Source organism: Miscanthus floridulus, chromosome 10, assembly GCF_019320115.1.
Source record: "Miscanthus floridulus cultivar M001 chromosome 10, ASM1932011v1, whole genome shotgun sequence".
Taxonomy (NCBI): Eukaryota; Viridiplantae; Streptophyta; class Magnoliopsida; order Poales; family Poaceae; genus Miscanthus; species Miscanthus floridulus.
The window spans coordinates 53,990,375-54,009,575 of NC_089589.1; the positions used below are offsets into that span (position 1 = coordinate 53,990,375).

At 48.8% G+C, this 19,201-nt stretch overlaps 1 pseudogene; it reads left to right on the top strand.

The window, feature by feature from the left end:
* Positions 1-488: 488 nt before the first annotated feature.
* LOC136488653 (receptor like protein 27-like) lies at positions 489-18,973 on the top strand (annotated as a pseudogene).
* The last annotated feature ends 228 nt before the right edge of the window (positions 18,974-19,201 follow it).

The following is a 19,201-nucleotide window of genomic DNA, read 5'->3' on the forward strand; positions in this document are numbered from 1 at the left end:
ATCACCGGCGCATGTGCAGAGGACATCGATAGCTTTAAGTGCGAGATGGTGGCTCATTTTTGAATGAGCGATCTCGGCATGCTCTCCTACTACCTCGGTATCGAGGTGAGACAGGGGAAGGAGGCGCTCATGCTCTGTCAGAGCGCGTATGCCTCGAAGCTGTTGAAGTGGAGCGGCATGACTGAGTGCAAGCCGTGTGTAACTCTGATGGAGGAGCAGCTGAAGATGACGAAGGCCAGTACTACGACGAAGGTAGATGCAACACTCTACCGAAGCATCGTTGGCGGTCTACGCTACCTAGTCCACACGAGTCCGGACATTTCGTTCGCCGTGGGCTACGTCAGCCGCTTCATGGAGGATCCCTGAGAGGATCACTGGGCTACGGTGAAACGGCTGTTGCGCTACGTCAAGAGGACGGGGATCAGGGGATCGTCTTCCCCAAGACCGGCGGGAGAAGGCTGTAGCTCACTGTGTTCAGCGATGCTGACATGGCGGGGGACATCGATGGACAGTGGAGCACCTTTGGCATGCTTGTTTTCCTCAGGTCGGCCCCAATCTCATGGCTGCCGCTGAAACAAAAGGTGGTGGCGCTGTCCACGTGCGAGGCAGAGTACGTGGCGGCGGACATAGTGGCGTGCCAAGCTGTGTGGCTGCGCCGGCTGCTGGGCGAGCTGACCGGTGTGAAAGCTCACCCACCAGAACTGATGTTGGACAACCAGCCCCGCTATCGCCCTCGCGAAGAATCCGGTTCTCCACGACCGGAGCAAGCACATCGACGTCAAGTTCCACTTCCTCTGGAACTGTATCGATGGAGGACAGATCGTCATCGAGTTCAATGAAACTGGTCGGCAACTCGAGGACGTCCTCACCAAGCCACTCGGTCGTCTTCGGCTCACGGAGCTGAAGAATATGATCGGCATGGAGGGGGTTCAAGGGTTAGTAGCAGAATTAGGGTAAGAATTGTTAAGTAATCTGCTGCTCCCCTTGTGTAAACGCACGGCAGGGACAGGCGGTGCCGAAAAGTGCTCTCTGCTGTTGACTGTAGCAGTGTAGGGGCAGGCGCCAAATGGCTCTCCTGCCGCATTGTAGCCACAGCAAGGGTAGGCGCCAAAGTCAGCCCTGCTGTCACATCTAGTCACTGTAGCAGCATGGCAGCCTGACATGTCTGTGTACTAGGATTAGATGGGTAGAGTTGTATATATAGTTTGCCACTGCAACTCAGTAAAGAAAGCGAGTTCAGTTTTACCATCTCAAGCTCCAGCCAATGCTGATGCTTGTGCTGTGTGTGTGCTCTGTTCTCCCTCCCTTCTTGTACCTCTAGCCATAGTGTATGGTCGGCAAAGACAGTGCGTGGTCGGCTTGCCATGGTGCGTGGTTGACTCACCCTTGCCGGAGATCTAGGGGCTAACACGGTCCAACGCATCATGGACAAACAGCAGCACGCTTGGCTTCGGTGGTGGCGGCAGCAGCAGCTTGCAGGTTCCGGTGCGTTGCCGCCCCGAGCACGCTGCGGCACTACTCCAGCTGAAGCGGTCGTCCTTCACCTTCACCGCATCTTCCAACGGCTGCCCGTATTATTCAGCCAATACAACGCTGTCGTCATGGATCGAGGGCACCGACTGCTGCCGCTGGGAGGGCGTGGCCTGCGAAGGTGTCTCCGGGTGCGTCACTGGACTTGACCTCTCGTTCCGGTCACTGGGTATCAATGGCAGCGGTCTCCACCCTGCCCTCTTCAACCTCACCTCTCTCAAACACCTCGTCCTGGACGGCAACCACTTCTGCGGCTCCCACCTTCCAGCGTCTGGTTTTGAGAGGCTAACACGTCTTGAGGACCTCAGCTTACGTTACTGCAACATCTCTAGGTCAATTCCTCCCTCCTTTGCAGGTATCCCTTCCCTAAAGACCATTAGCCTCGCGTCAAATAATTTTAGTGGTGAGATCAGATCCCTGATTGACATCTCGTATACTATTCCACTCTTGGAACGAGTCATTTGATTTTATATTCACTTTGGTTTTAACTTGTTCGCTGGATCAACCTTCCCTCTCTGGATCACTCGCCTAAAACAACTCAAGGTTGTAGATTTTCAACGCATGGGTCTCTCTGGTACAATCCCTAGCTCCATTGGGAATCTCTCCTTGTTGACAGAGTTATTGCTCAGTGCGAACGACTTCTCAGGAGGGCTTCCTTCATCACTTAGCAGTTTGACATACTTATCACGACTGGATTGTTCAGCATGTGGTTTATCTGGCCAAGTTCCCTCTCTCAAGAACTTATCAAGGCTGGAATCTATAGACCCTCTCCGATAATAACCTCCAAGGTAAACCATTGCTTTCATTTGTTTGTGACTTGCCCAGCCTTCTATCTTATTGTTTTTCCTTTGCCCTCTCCTCTGTGCTAGGGAATACACATAAGAAGAGTAGATCTCACAAAAACCGCCACCTTTTTTCTGTCCTATATATCTTACAGCCCTAGTACCATTATCAAATAATCTCATTCCTTAGTTCTTTTGTTCTTGAAACTAACCTCAATATGTAGAGAATCTCCAGCAACAGCACCTACTTGACACCCTACTACTTCAAATTTGGGTAGTGGAGGTCAAAAAACCAACTCCAGCAGACCCCCTACCAGCACGGCGTCTCCTTGGCACACCGTTTCCCCGGCACGGAGCAGTAGGGCGTGGTGGCTCTGCCCAGCGCAGCAGTCTCGGCCCTCCCCGCCGCCCCGGCACCCTCCCCACTGCTCCCGGTGCGGCCAGCCGTCCCTTGCCTCCCCACGTGCCGCGATGAGCTGCCTCCCGCAGCCGGTCTCCTCCGTCTAGCACCTCCCGTCATGAGATAGCTGCCAGAGAGAAGAGAGAGGATGACTAATGGGGCCTACATGTCATTCTCTCCTAGAATAGATTTGAGTGGCCTATTTTAGTTAGCGTTGCTGGGGATAACATAAAATAAGAGTAGTATAAAATGGATGGCTACCTAAACAGACAAGTAGGGGGTCTGATTTGGGGAGCATTGCTGGAGATGCTCTTAGTTACCTTACCAAGCTCATCTTTTACTGTTAGTGTATCGGAGCCCCTTTTGCAGAGTCAACTAAACGTTCACACTAGTTCAGTCAATACCGGTCAATCGGCCTGTTCGCTGGTTGGTTTCTGGACTGATAAACTCGGTTGGTGCTGGTTTGTTGTGAGAAGAAAATACTATTGGCTGACTGATAAGCCCTGACTGAAACCAACAAACGAGCAGGCTGAATCTCTAAAACACACGGTTGGGTATGCCCATTCGTTGTGGCCAAGTTGACTTTGGAAAACTGCTCCATTTTAGCTCTCTAACACACTGATGTATACAACTATCTAGTATTTATTCAATATTACAGAAAATATTTTTACTGATGGACAAAAATGATCTTTAGAGCCGGTTTAAAAAACCGCTATTTTTAGGAGAGGTTCTAAAACCGTCTCTAGAAAGTAATTTTCAGGGACGGTTTTCTTAAAACAACCGCACCTAAAAATCTATTTTCAGGGTTGGTTGACTTAAGTCAACTATTCATAAAATTAGTTTTCAGATTTAACATTTAGAAGCCGTAAAAATAAAAAAAAATATTGTGGCGACAAGCCTAGAGGACCAACCATCCACTCCTAGGACTTAATTTTCGATAGTGTGTAGCTACCAAGACTCAAACCCACGACGTCTCGCCTCGTGTGTTGTCCCCTATCACTACACCACATAGTCATGCTATCTATTTGTACTGATATGTATGGATCATGTAATCAATATTTTTACTCATCAAAAATCTTTTTTTGAACTTTAAATACAGCAGGGAGACCCCACTGTAAGGATTTTATTACTCGTAAACAATCTTAAATGAGAAAATTTTCGACGACAAAGTTTTAGATCTCGTCGAACGCTACAACTTTGATATAGAACATGTCTCCATCTAAGGTCATTTGAAAAATAAAAAAAAATTAAAATCTAAGAACTTAATATATATATTTGGACCCATAAATAATCTTGGATAAAAATTTCATCAACTAGAAAGTTTTAAATCTCGCCAAGATCTATAATTTTGATATAAATTTTGTCTTTAACCGACTTCATTTGAAAAAGTTATGAATTTACTTGTGCTGCAACTATTTTTAAGGGCAGTTTCTGTCTTTAAAAATCGATTTCTTGGGACGGTCCCAAGAAATCACATTTTTAGAGGCCATTGATATAAGCAACCGTCTTAAAAAATCATATTTTCAGGAGCAGTGCTCTTAAGTCGACCGTCCTTGAAAATAGAACTATTTTTAGTGATGGATTACTTAACAGAATCATCCCTAAAAATATATTTCTAGTGGCGGTTGATAACCTACAGTGCTCCTGGAACTAGTTTTAAAGGGTTTGCTATGTAAACCGTCTTTGCAAGAAATTATAGAAGGCATCCTAAAAAAATCTTTTCTATACTAGTGTCTGTAAGCAGAGGAACCTGCCTCCACTCCAAATTATAAGTTGTTTTGCTGTTCCTGGATGCATAGTTATACCTAGAAATTTCAATTTTAGAAGGGAAGGAGTACGTTCTACTGTTTACCAGTAGTAGTTGATCGATACTAGGGCTTAAACTAATCGTAGGTCTGTGATACACATTGTTGACACTCAAAAGTGTCTCAAGGAGGATTACGGGCATCACCAACACACATATGTCACAAAATGTGGTAGTTCCATGAATATTAGGACAAGAAAGTAGTTTTTTCAAAGTGTAGATATATCGACTACAATAATATTTTGTTTTGCTAGCTCCTATGTGAATTTAATAGGTTAATGATTTTTTCGTTTTCTGGGGAAACAGAAAATTATCTGACCATGCCTGGTTGTACAGGGAATATTCCTCTGAGCGATGGAAATGTGCTCCGTAACCTCCAGTGCACATTAGTCGTAATTCATTCAGCGGTGCAATACAAGCATCCATATTCACCCAGCCAGCGTTTTGGACCTGAGCTATAACTGTCTTTCCGGTCATATTGAAGAGTTCCAGAATCCAACTGTGACGATGAAGTATATTTTCTTGTCTAACAATAAGCTCACTGGCCCAATTCCAACCTCATTCTCCCAGATCAGGGTTCTCACTTACCTAGAGCTCGACAAACAATTTCACGGGTACGCTGGATCTGTACCCTTACTTGATGCTAAGGAACCTCTCTAGCATAAGAGCCTCCAATAACCCCTTACTATCAGTTTCCGCGGACGATCGTGGCAATAGTACTAATAATAGCAGTATTACTGAACTACATTTTGCATCTTGCAGCCTAACCAGGGTACCCATTGTGCTAAAATATCTACCGAAACTAGACTATCTCGATCTCTCCAACAATAGCATTCATGGCAACATACCAGACTGGATTTGGAGAAACATGAGTTCCTTGCACCTGCACCACAATCTATATATTCAGTACAGTTGGTCAATTCCCTGCCTACACATCCATACATGACCTGGATCTCAGCTTCAATAAACTCAGGGGTTCTGTGCCGTTCCCTTCCAAAGTTCGTACTCTAGATTATTCCAACAACAAATTCTCCTCCGTACCATCCCTTGATTTCATCAGAATGTTCAGGACCGCTTGGACAATCAACCTGGCAAATAACGAATTTAGCGGCCCTATCCCATACTACACGGAATGTCAGCAGGATGATAATATAAGAATACTCGACCTATCTGGTAACCAATTAAGCGGGCCGGTCCCACCTCATCTCCTGAAAGGCTGCAGTAATTTGCTAAGGATGCTAAATCTGAGGGGCAATAACCTCAGTGGAATATTGCCTGATGAGATGGGAGAGTCATGTTCTCTTCAAGTCATAGATTTGCATGGAAATCAGATCCAAGGGCGTCTTCCAAGGTCACTTGCTAGCTGCAAACCATTGCTACACCTTGATGTTGGCGGGAACAAATTTGTGGATGTTTTTCCTTCATGGCTTGGAAACCTTCCAGACCTTTGGTTACTGGTCTTGAGATCCAACCAATTTTTTGGCCCTTGAACTATGCCAGTTGGGAATAATCACTCAGTGGTGAACAGTTTCTTTTCTAGTCTACAAATTATTGACCTCGCAGGAAATGGCTTCAACGGAGCCCTTCCTTGGGAACTCTTCAATTGTTTCAAGTCTATGATTCGGCCCCAGATGAACCCTGATAATATCGAAATCGACATGGGACTATGGGAGATAATTCATCTTCATTTAGGGGTGGCTTACTCTATCCAGTGCCAGTCAAGGTGGTCATGAAACAGCTATACCTTAGTATGATTAAAATCCCATTTGATATGGTGTTGATCGACTTATGCGACAATAGATTTAGTGGCTATATCCCCAAGTCTATCGGCAACTTGGCGGCCCTCCATGTCCTAAACATGTCTCGTAACACCTTGTCTGGGAACATCCCGAGCGAGCTTTGCCGCCTGTCCAAGGTTGACCTCTCGTGGAATAATCTCACCGGGAGCATCCCACAGGCCATGGCCTCCTTGACGAACCTCGAGTTGCCGATAGACTTGGGGATATAGCCACTAAATCTATTGTCGCATAAGTCGATCAACACCATATCAAATGGGATTTTAATCATACTAAGGTATAGCTGTTTCATGACCACCTTGACTGGCACTGGATAGAGTAAGCCACCCCTAAATGAAGATGAATTATCTCCCATAGTCCCATGTCGATTTCGATATTATCAGGGTTCATCTGGGGCCGAATCATAGACTTGAAACAATTGAAGAGTTCCCAAGGAAGGGCTCCGTTGAAGCAATTTCCTGCGAGGTCAATAATTTGTAGACTAGAAAAGAAACTGTTCACCACTGAGTGATTATTCCCAACTGGCATAGGGGGGGGGGGGGGGGGGGGGGGGGGGGGGGGGCACCAGGGTCTGTATGGATGCCCGCTCCCTATGCGGTGCAACCTGACGCTGTTAGATCACAGCTGTAAAGTAGATTCGGGGTGAGCCTCTTGCTTAGGGTTCCTCTAGTTCGTCCTGGCGCTGTTGCGCCGTAGCCTCGTGGACGCCTGTGTCGACGAAGCTCGCGCGGTGGAGTGCAGGGTGGTGGAGGCGGGGTCCAGTGGCGACGGCGGAGTCGGTGGGGCTTCCCGTCGCTGGCAGCACTCTTCTTTAGATCGGGTTAGGTTTTCTCTTTGGGTGGGTTACGGCGGCTCCGTTCAAACTCGTGGTCCGAGCCCTGATCCCCACGTCTTTTTTTATAGTGCTGTGCGACAGGGGCCCACCAACCATATTAGGGTTGGGCGCCCCCGATCAGGACAGATCGAAGGGTGGGCCTATTGGTGGAGATCAACTAACATTCTCCCCCTTGATCTCACTACTATCTTTCAATTTCATATCATTTACTTTTGTTCATTCCATTACAGATTAGCGCATAGAGCATGTTTCATCATCACGGTCAATTGCCGATAGATTTAACAGCTACAACACATCACTCTGTTCTGAAATAGATACTTAACTTTGGACCTTCTTTTGTCCAGGAATTTTAGGCTTTCCCTTAAACCCATGCTAGCTACATGTTCTCTGAACACGTTAGGTGGTAAGCCTTTTGTAAGCGGATCTGCGAGTATCTTTTCGGTACTTATATGCTCAAGACTTATGACATGATCCCGGACTTTATCTTTCACAACATAATACTTTATGTCAATGTGTTTGGCAGCACCACTTGACTTATTATTGTGAGCATACTGTACTGCCGGATTATTATCGTAGTATACCTTAAGTGGTCTATAGATGTCGTCAACCACCTTCAAACCGGGTATGAACTTCTTTAGTCAGTTCACCTGCCCCGTTGCCTCATAACACGCTACAAACTATCATACATTGTGGACGATGTAGTGACGGTTTGCTTTGAGCTTTTCCATGAAATAGCTCGCCACTGCGAGAGTAAATACATATCCAGACGTGGATTTTCTATCATCTCCCGCATAATCAAAATCTGAATATCTCACTATATGGAGTGAATCAGATATTCTATACGTCATCATGAGGCCTTTCGTTCCTTGCAAATAACGCAAGACTTTCTTTACTAATTTCCAGTGTTCTGTTCCAGGATTGCTCTGGAATCTACCAAGTCACCCGATAACAAATGCTAAGTCAGGGCACGTACATACTTGAGCATATTGTAAGCTTCCGACAGCTGAAGCATTTGGAACCACTTTCATTTGATCGATCTCATATTGGTTCCTGGGGCATTGAAAATCTCCATATCTATCGCCCTTGACTTTAGGAGCAGGCGAGGGACTACATTTGTGCATATTGAATTTCTTTAAGATCTTTTCTATGTATGCCTTTTGTGACAGTCCTAATACCCCTTTACTTCTATCTCATTGAATCTCGATCCCTAGATTGAACGAAGCTTCACCAAGATCTTTCATAACAAATGTTGAGGACAAAAACTTCTTTGTCTCCAACAGTAGACTGACATCACTACTAGCAAGTAAGATATCATCCATATATAGGACAGGAAAGATAAACTTCCCATTCTTAAACTTTGCATAGACACAATTGTCCTCAACATTATCTTTAAAACCCAAAATTCCTTATTGTCTGATCAAACTTTAAGTACCACTATCTTGAAGCTTGTTTTAATCCATAAATGGATTTCTTTAGGCGGCATCCCATTCGTTCTTTTCTTTTCATGATAAAACCTTTCGGTTGTGCCATGTAAACATTTTCATCCAAGTCCCCGTTGAGAAATGTCGTCTTTACATTCATCTGATGTAATTCTAAATCGTAATGTGCCACTAATGCCATTATGATTCTGAAGAAATCCTTACATGAGACTGGAGAAAATGTCTCATTGTAATCAATCCCTTCTCTTTGCGTAAAGCATTTTGCCACAAGTCTCGCTTTATATCTCTCTATGTTCCTTTGAGAGTCAAGTTTTGTTTTGTAGACCCATTTACAGTCTACTGTTTTGACTCCTTTAGGAATTATTTCCAAGTTCCAAACTTTATTGGCATTCATAGATTTCATTTCACCTTCCATGCTTCAAGCCACTTTGATGAATGACCACTTCTCATGGCTTCTTCAAATGAGGTGGGATCATCCTCCATTTGAAATTTCTTAGTGTTGTATACTTCATAGTCAACAGGAATAGCTGATTTTCTAACCCTTTGACACCTTCTAGGGGCCTCCACATTTGGCACATCTTCTATTTGAGGCTGTTGTTGCTCCCCCTCATGTGTGGCAATAGGTTCTACATGATCCTGAAGAACAGGTTCATCATCGTCATTCATTGTTGCCACAGGCGGAATAACAATAAGTGCTAGCACCATAGTATCTTGCACTGTCGGTGCAGCGACAGCAGGTAGTGAGAAAAATGGCTCATGAATCATCAGAGTGGGCGCATACACCCGCTTCTCTTCAAGGTCAATTTCTCGAGCTACCATGCTCCCCCTCGTCATTCCATACTCTAGGAAGACAGCGTGTCTCGTTTCCACAAACTTTATATATCTATCTGGACAGTAGAAACGAAAACCTTTTGACTTTTTTGGGTAGCCAATAAAATAGCAACTCACTGTTTTGGGATCTAGCTTCCCAATGTTTGGGTTAAATACTTTAGCCTCAGCAGGGCTCCCCCACACACGCAAGTGGTTTAGTAAGGTACTCTTCCTGTCCACAACTCATACGGTGTTTTGAGCACCGACTTACTTGGTACTTTATTAAGAATATGAATGGCGGTTTTTAACACCTCCATCCACAGGCTCAACTATAAGGTGGAGCAATTTATCATGCTGCGCACCATATCCATCAGGGTACGATTGTGTCTTTCAGCTACTCCATTCTGCTGAGGTTCGCCCGGTATCGAATACTGGACTACTATGTCATTCTCCTGTAAAAACCTTGTAAAAGATCCAGGAACTTGGCCATATGGGGTACGCCGACCGTAGTACTCCCCCCCCCCCCCACGGTCGAACTTGACTATCATAATCTTTAAATTGTGTTGGTTTTCAACTTCTGCCTTAAACATCTTAAATTTATCCGATGCTTCTTTTCTTTCTTTGATTGGATAAATATAGGCATAACGGGAGTAATCATCTGTGAATGTTATGAACGAATCATAACCATCCACACTCTTTACAGGAAACTGACCACAGATGTCTGTGTGAATAATCTGTAAAATTCATACGCTTTGTTTGACATCTTTCTTAGTTTTCTTTACATACTTTTCTTTTATGCATTCTCTGCATTGTTCTAAATCTGAGAGCTCTAATGAAGGAAGAATATTATTCTTAACTAGTCTTTCTATTCTCCCCCTCGAAATATGGACTATACGACAGTGCCATAATTTTGACGACGCATCGTGAGCTCTCTTATGCCACTATTTTTAAATTAACACTCTGTCACCAGCTACTTTATCAGCTAGGTAGCATATGTCTTTGAAGAGCTAGTGAACTGATTCTTTATTCTATCAAGGTACTCGATGACCGTGTCACACTATGAGATTGTGCCCATAATTGCAGGCTCAATCGTGTTCTTTATCACAGGCAAAAATTCCTTATTGGCAGTGACCCACTTCCTATGCTCAAAGTCATAGGACATCTTTTAGGATTCAAAATCCCTCTCTTTAGTTGTCTAAGCGGCATCAGCCTCGTTTGTCTCCCTCATCAGTGCCACATGATCAATGGGACACGGTGAGGTGACTACCCAGTCCACCTCAGCCAAGATGAAAACCTGGTCAAACCTTTTCTTAACAAAAAATTAACACCATTTGCATGCCTTGATTCCAACGTTGGTCAAAATCAAAACATACAACTGTTCTTATACACTAATTCTACATCACCATTGAGCAGAAATAGAATTAATATATAAAATCATTAAAATTCACAACTGTTCTTACATACTAATTGTACATCACCGTTGGTCAGAAATAGAATTAATGCATAAATCATTAAAATTTACAACTGTTCTTATACACTAATTCTACATCACCGTTGGGCAGAAATAGAATTAATGCATAAAATCATTAAATTACGATATTGTTATTAACAACGTTGGTCAGAAAATAACAACATCATAATCAAGTCAAAATCTCTTTTTCTCCAATTAAATATCACGTTGGTTTAAAATAACTGGAGAATAAATAATTTCTTTAGCAGCGGAAAAAGAATTCAATTCAATGAATTTTGCCCACAGGACAAATCTCTTTTCTATTTTCTTTAAGCCATTTATCCATTTTCAAGGAAACAAAACCTTTTCTGGAAAATAAAAAAGGAAAAAACGACTCCTTCGCTTGGGCTCAAAACCTGCAACAGCTCGGCCCAGCTTTGCTTGCCGTCATGGCCCAGCACGAAAACTCGGTGAAGCAGCCACGCGCACCGCGCCGTCCCAGCGCCTAGGCCGCAACCTGGGCCTGGGACGGAAATTCGGCCCACACGTGCGCGCCCCGCACCGCTCCGCCTAGGCCGTAAGCCGGCCCTTTCAACATCGCTCATCCGTTCCGATCGGACGATCGAGCGCGCCGATAGGGTGAACAAAAACCCACCCCCGACGGCCTTGCCTCCCCAGAACCCTAGAACCTCATTTCCTTCTCTCCTTTCTCTCTCTCGCGCCGCGTCGACATCAGCGGCGACGACCAAAGTGGCAGCCGGCGTCGTGAGGAAAGCAGCCACCGGAGCATGTCCAGCCACAAGTAGTAAATAAATATTTAGTGTGGCAGGTATATGAACAAGGCACTTGAAAACATAGCGAGCTTCATCGCCTAGTTGTCAGCTCATGGAGTAATTTGAACAGGCCACTATGTATTGCTCCTCGTTCCAATCAAAGCTGGCCTTAGCTTTACCCTAAGTCTAACTTTTACTGAGTTTTTATAAAAATTAATATTAACATCTACAAGTTTAAATAAATACACTATCAAAACAAAAAACTTTTTAGTACAAAGTCATACGAAGAACACGAGCGAGAGAGAGAGGGGGCAAAGGCAGCTGGAGAGATTAACTCAATCTCGAGCTGAATCTCACATTAACCAAGTGTTTAGGCTTTATAGCCGACTCTCCACAAATCACTAACTGACTAACAAATCCAAATTATCTAACAAATTCAAATCTGAGATCCTAGACTTCAGGAACCGAAGCCGCCCTGAGCGCGGTCACCACGCGGACCTGTGCGCGCCGTGCGCGTCGCCTGTTGGGCCTTCTCAGCCACGGCTTCGCTTGCGGCGCTGGTAGACGTGGCCCACCATAACATTGAGTCACTTGACCTCTCATGGAATCATCTCACGGGGAGCATTCCACCGGCCATGACGTCCTTGACGAACCTCGAGGTCATCAACGTCTTGTACAACGACCTGAGCGGTAGCATACCTTCGGGTAGGCAGTTCTCCACGTTCCCCAGAAGCTCCTTCCAGGGTGGGAACCAGGGGCTGTACGGATGCCAGCTTCCTGTGCGATGCAACCTGACGCAATCCCCGTCAGGTCGTGCAAGCGCTCCAGCACCCCAGCATTGTCTACGGCTACAAACCTCACCTTTGAAGCTGTCATTCTGTGGCTCTTTGTTGGTTCAGGCTGATAGAGAGAGCAATGGAGCCAACAACACAATCTGTATTGATCTCAGTGTATTTGTACAAGCCACAAGGCAGGCAACTGCCAGCGTGAGGTGCGACTGCAGCTGAGCGCACCGCGACGTGGGCGACGTCGTGGGCTGACCAGCGCGGTTGCATGGGCTAAGCAGCGCGGGAAAAACCTCAGCTAAGCTATGAACTACAAAATACAAATTACACTTTATCACCCCCCGCAGTCTGAAGCTTCATCGGTATGACGCAAAGACTGTCCCGGAAAGCTTCAAAGGTCTTCGTTGTGAGGCCCTTGGTCATGATGTCCACTACCGGATACAGGAGTTTTGCCGAGTGTCAAGGGCACTCGGCAAAGCCCCAAAAACACTTGGCAAAGCGTTTGACGAGTGTTACACTCGGCAAACGACGCTCGGCAAAGGTTTTATCGGCAAAGAGCTGTTTGCCGAGTGTCAAACGTCAGGCACTCGGCAAAGACTATGCCGAGTCCCCAAAAAACACTCGACAAACATTTTTCGGGAAAAAATAAAAAAAAACAAGTCGCCGGCCACCACCACCACCACGCCCAGCCGCCGGCCACCACCACGCCGCCCGTCGGCGCGCTCCTCCGTGCCGGATCCGCCATCGGAGGGCACCTCCCCACCGGATCCGCCGCCTCCACGCTGCTGCTCCCCGCCGGATCCGCCCGCCGCCGCCGTGGATCTAATCACCGGCGAGGGAGAGAGTGAGGGAGATGAAGAGCGGAAAAGAGAGGGAGATGGTGAGAGCTGACCTACCTCGGACCCACGCCGGCCGCTGCAACCCCATCGTCGCCGGATCCGAGCCCCAGCAGCCGGATCCGACGCATGCCGCCGTCACGAGGCCCACCTGCCGCGGATCCACCGCCATGGAGCTCTCCTTAGCCCTCCTCGCCGGATCCAATGCCAGGCACCGTCGCGAGGACCACCCGCCGTGGATCCATCGGCCTGGAGCTCGCCTTGGCCCTCCACGCCGGCGGGGGTAGAAGGGAGGGGAGGGGCGCCCACCGGGGAAGAAGAAGGGGGAGGGGAGGGCGTGGGTGGGCGGATCAGGGGAGGGAGGAGGAGAGGGAGGGCGCGGGCTGATCTGGGGAGGGAGGAGGAGAGAGGGCGCGGGCACGGCAGTGCCAGAGATCCGCCGGGAGGGAGGAGGAGAGAGAGGGGGCTAGCGGATCTTGGGAGGGAGGAGGAGAGAGAGGGCGCGGAGGAGAGAGAGGGGGTGGGCCAATCTGGGGAGGGAGGAGGAGAGGGAGGGCGTGGGCGGATCTGGGGAGGGAGGAGGAGAGAGGGCGCTGGCGCGGCGGCGCCGGAGATCTGCCGGGAGGGAGGAGGAGAGAGAGGGGGCGGGCCGATCTGGGGAGGGAGAGAAAGAGGGCGCGGGCGTCCAGTTAATTAAGTTGGTTTTTTTCTTTGCCGAGTGTCCTAGATCAGGGCACTCGGCAAAGTTTTTTTCATTTTTTTCTTCTCCTTATTCCCTAGAAAAAAGGTTTTATTTCTTTGACGAGTGTAAAAAATAAAACACTCGGCAAACCCCCTCTTTGTCAAATGTTTTTTTTACAGTCGGCAAACCCCCTCTTTGTCGAGTGTTTTTTTTGCCGAGTGTTTTTAGTGCAGCACTCGGCAAAGAACTTGTTCGCCAAGTTCCCGAGAGAATACACTCGGCAAACCTAAAAACACTCGGCAAATTTGACGTTTCCAGTAGTGGTGGGCGTACTGCTCGCCGGTCGACACATGGAGGACGCAGAGCTCGCCGGCTTGCACCCGTTCCCGAACGAAGTGGATGTCGAGTTCGATGTGCTTCGTTCTCTTGTGATGGACCGGATTCGTGGACATGTAGACAGCTGAGACGTTGTCGCAGAACGCCACCATAGCTTTGAGTATGGGTGTGTGAAGTTCACGGAGGAGCTATCACAGCCATATGCATTCGGCTACGGCATTGGCGACAGCGCGGTACTCTGCCTCGGCGCTCAACCACGACACCGTGGGTTGTCGCTTGGTAGACCATGACACGAGGGACTCACCAAGAAACACACAGAAGCCGGAAGTCGATCGGTGAGTATCTGGGTAGCCGGCCCAGTCTGCATCGGAGTAGGCAGTGACGTCGAGCCGTAACAAGGCACGCAACAGTAGACCATGCGACGTCGTGCCACGTACGTAGCGCATGATCCATTTCAGCTGTGTCAAATGTTGCTGTCGTGGATCATGCATGTAGAGGCAAGCTTGTTGGACGGCGAAGGCGAGGTCCGTGCGGCTGATAGTCTGAGGAAAGCTTTCCTTTGCCGTCGATCGGTGTCGAAGCTGGCTTACAGTTCGACATGCCCGCACGTTGTAAGATCTCCTCGGCGTACCGGCTCTGGGAGAGGTAGAAGCCATCCGCCATGCACTGGACATCGATGCCAAGGAAGAATCAGAGGTCGCCCATGTCCTTGATGGCGAACTCGGAGTGCAAGTCAGTGACGACGGGCTGAAGCAGTGTCAAGCTCAGGGCAGTGAGGACCATGTCGTCGACATAGAGGAGATAGGCCATGTCAGCTCCCCGGCGAAGAACAAAGAGGGAGGAGTCTGACCGGATGGCCTTGAACCCAAGCTTGGTGACCAACGTAGCGAAGCACGTGAACCAGGCGCGCGGCGCTTGCCGCAGTCCATACAAGGACTTGTCGAGGCAGCAGACAGCCAGGGTCGACGAACCCAATCGGCTGTTGACACAGGACATACTCTTACTCTTCGAGGTTGCTGTGGAGGAATGCGTTGGAGACATCAAGCTGTCTTATAGGCCATTGCTTGGACGCAGCAATGGTGAGCATGGTTCGTATGGTCGTGGGCTTGACCACTGGCGTGAATGTTTCCTGGAAATCCACCCCAGCACGTTGTGTGAATCTGCACACCACCCACCGAGCCTCGTAGCGCTTGAGTGATCCATCCGGATGAAGCTTGTGCTTGAAAACCCATTTCTCCAAAATCACGTGAGCGCCGGCCAGCTTGTCGACAAGACGCCAGGTGCGGTTCCCCTGTAGGGCCTTGAATTCTGCATCCATGGCTTGCTTCTAGTTTGGATCGTGCAATGCTGCCCGAGCTGATGACGAAATAGGCGAGATGGTGGTGGATGCGGCCGATGTGGCCATGGCATAGTGGGGGTTGGGTTTGAACACGCCGGTGCATGCACAAGTGACCATGGTATGGATGGGGGTGGTGTCAGCGTGGCATGCGCGGGCACCGGTGATGCTTGTGTGGGAGCTGGTGATGCGTGTGGATTGGAGCTGGGAGCAGGCACATCAAGCGATGGCATTGGCGTGGCCATAGTCGCAGGCGTCAGTATGGGTGTGGGCGTGACCACTGGGGAAGGCATGCCAGGGCTGGCACTGGGCGACGGCGCAGCGACGCGACAACGCTTGGGAGCTATGTCCGAGAGGATGAGAGGATCATCGTCAATGGCGGCAGGGAGCGCACACGCTGGCGACGTAGTGGCAGAAGATGGTGCTCGGAACGGGAAGACAGATTCATCGAACACCACGTGGTGTGACATGATGACGTGATGGGTGTCGAGGTCAAAGCACCGATAACCATGATGATCAGTGGGGTAACCCAGGAGGACACAAGCACAGGATCGGGCACACAGTTTGTGAGCGGTGGTGGCTGTCTGGTTGGGGAAGCACAAGCAGCCAAACACCCGGAGGTGAGTGTAGTTCGGTGGAGCACCCAAGAGCCGTTGGAACGGCGTCACCGGCACCGTGGCGTGGCATGGGTGCCGGTTGAGAAGGTGAGTGGTAGTGGAAAGCGCTTCAGACCAAAAGGAAAATGGCATGCCAGCGTGCAAAAGTAGGCTGCGCACACAATCATTCAGGGTGCGGATGATGCGCTCTGCCTTGCCATTCTGAGTAGAGGTATATGGACAGGAAAGGCGAAAGGAGATGCCGTGCATGGCAAAGTGCTGACGAACTACAGTGTTGTCAAACTCCTTGCCGTTGTCGGTTTGAAAAGAAATGAGGGGTAACTGAAATTGCGTCGGAACATAAGCATGAAATGAGATCAAACATTCAGCAACTTTAGATTTAGCGCGCTTTGGAAAGGTCCAAATAAAATGAGTACAAGCATCAATGGGGACTAGATAATACTTGAAACCAGAGTTGCTGGGAACAGGTGATGGCCAGACATCGCCATGTACAAGCTGAAAGGGAACATAACAGACAGAAGAAGAATGGGAGAATGGAAGATGAACATGCTTGCCTAATTGACATGACTGACAAGTATGAGCTATGGTTTTTGTACAAGTGAAATCAAACTGATCAAGAGTGCATTTGTGTGAATCACGGTCGGGGTGCCCAAGGCGTTGATGCCACAGATCAGTCGAAGCAGAGGAACTGGACAGCAGCGCCTGAGCAGATGAAGGCCGGAGGGGATACAGCTCGCTGTCACTGTTACATCAGAGCATCTCCGTCCGGGTGGGAAGATCCTTGATAGAGAAACCGAAAAGATCAAATTCGACTGAAACATTGTTATCTCGAGTGAAAGCACGAACTGAAATCAAATTCTTGACAAGATCAGTAGAAATAAGAATCTAATTGAGATGAAAGGGAGTTCCTGGAAGGGTAGAGGAGGCAGTATGAGTGACCGGCATGGATGCACCATTACCAACAGTGATTGGTGCTGAGAAGGGTAGGGCGCAAGCAGAAGAGAGATTACCAGAGCCGGACGCCATGTGCAAAGTGGCGCCAGTGTCGAAGAACCACTTCGATGTTTGAGGCTCGGCGGGCGGAACACTAGCCGTTGCCCGAGCGGCGAGGAGGGCCTGCTGGTTCCACACGTCGTTGGAGGATGAGGGCGGAGCAGGTGCTGGTGTAGATGCGCTGGCGAAGTAGGCCTGCTGTGGTGGACCGGGTCGCGGGCCGAGGACGCCAACACCAGGAGCGCGGAATGGCATGGACCACGCCTGGACCATGCCGGTCCACGGGTTGAAGCCCAGAAGCCACGAGGAATATGGTGGGCGGCTACTAGCAGATGCACCCTGGGAAGGAGGCGCGCCGCCACTGCTGCCGCCAGGGAAGTTGTTGCCACGGCCGCGACGCTTCTTGTTGCCGCGGTTGTCAAAACGCGTGTTGGCACCCGTGGTCGGCTGGCTGGATCGAGGAACGCCGGTGTTGCCAGAACTGCTCGCAGGAGCAGCAGGTCGAGAACTACCGACAGCGAGTAGGGCGTGCTGGGCGGCGGATTTGGCGTGTTTCTTATCGTACTGCTCCTCCAGCAGCAGATAGGAACGCGCGGACAGGAAGGTATGTGGAGGGTTCTTGGCGGTGATCACCAGAACAGTGTGCCGGTACTTGGGGGAGAGGCCGCGGAGCATGTTCAGCACCTGAGACGTCTCGCGCACTGGTTGCCCGATGTCGCACAGAGCATCGGCGAGACATTTGAGACGACCAGTGTACGCGTGATGTCCAGGTCACCCTAGACCAAGCTGCGGAACTCGGCCTCAAGGTAGGCGGCTCGATGAAGCTCTCGTTGTCGTGGAACTGGTCGTGGATCGCGTGCCAGATGATGCACGTCGTCGCCTTGGGAACACGCACGATAGCGCGAACGTCCTTGGACATGGTGTTGTAAAGCCAGCTCAGGATGCACTGGTCGACCATGACCCAGTCTAGATCACGGCAGTTGGTGCCGGTGGGAGAAGAAGGGAGGTGGGAGCTGAGACCAAACTTGCCGACGAAGGCGTCGAAGAATCATCGCCACTCGGTGTAGTTCGACTCGGTGAGATCGAGCTCGACGGGAACGTGGTTTTTTATGTTCACTGTCTGTAGCACAGTGGAGGAAGGAGGCTGGACGATGGTTTCGGTGAAGGAGACACGGCCGATGGAAGAAGTGGAGGAAGAAGACTCGCCATCAGAGAGATCGGCGTCATGCAGGGGGGTTAGTATCCATGGAAACAGTGGAAGGCGAGCGTGCGGCAACGCCGATCGCGGCGGCGGCGGTTGCGGGAAGGAAAGCGAACATGCAGCAACCCAGATAGCGGCGGTGGGGCAAAGCCGAGCTCGGCGGCGGCGGTTGCGGGGAGGGCAGCGCAGGGGAATAGACCTAAGCGAATGATACCATGATAGAGAGAGCAATGGAGCCAACAACACAATCTACATTGATCTCAGTGTATTTGTACAAGCTACAAGGCAGGCAACTGCCAGCGCGAGGTGCGACTGCAGCCGAGCGCACCACGACATGGGCGACGTCGTGGGCTGACCAGTGCGGTTGCATGGGCTAAGCAGCGCGGGAAAAACCTCAGCTAAGCTATGAACTACAAAATACAAATTACACTTTATCACAGGCAATGGGGTCGGCATCGCGGTATCAATTATGTTGCAGATGATAACCTGCTGTGGCAGGCATATGAACAAGGCACTTGAAAACATAGCAAGCTGCATTGCCTTGTTGCCACATCTTGAGCTAATTTGAAGAGGCTACTATGCACTGTTGTGTTTCAATGCATCTATACTATGTACACAAGATGTATTCGGATGCTTGTATCGAGTTATGCTCAAACACTTTTTACATGAATTGCTTTCCTTTATTTTACCTTGCACAAATAAATAAATATATTTAGATTTTTCATTTGTTGACAAAAAGTCTCAATATATTTATATGTGCAACGTTCAGCTGGGATTTCTTCATATCATGAATGCT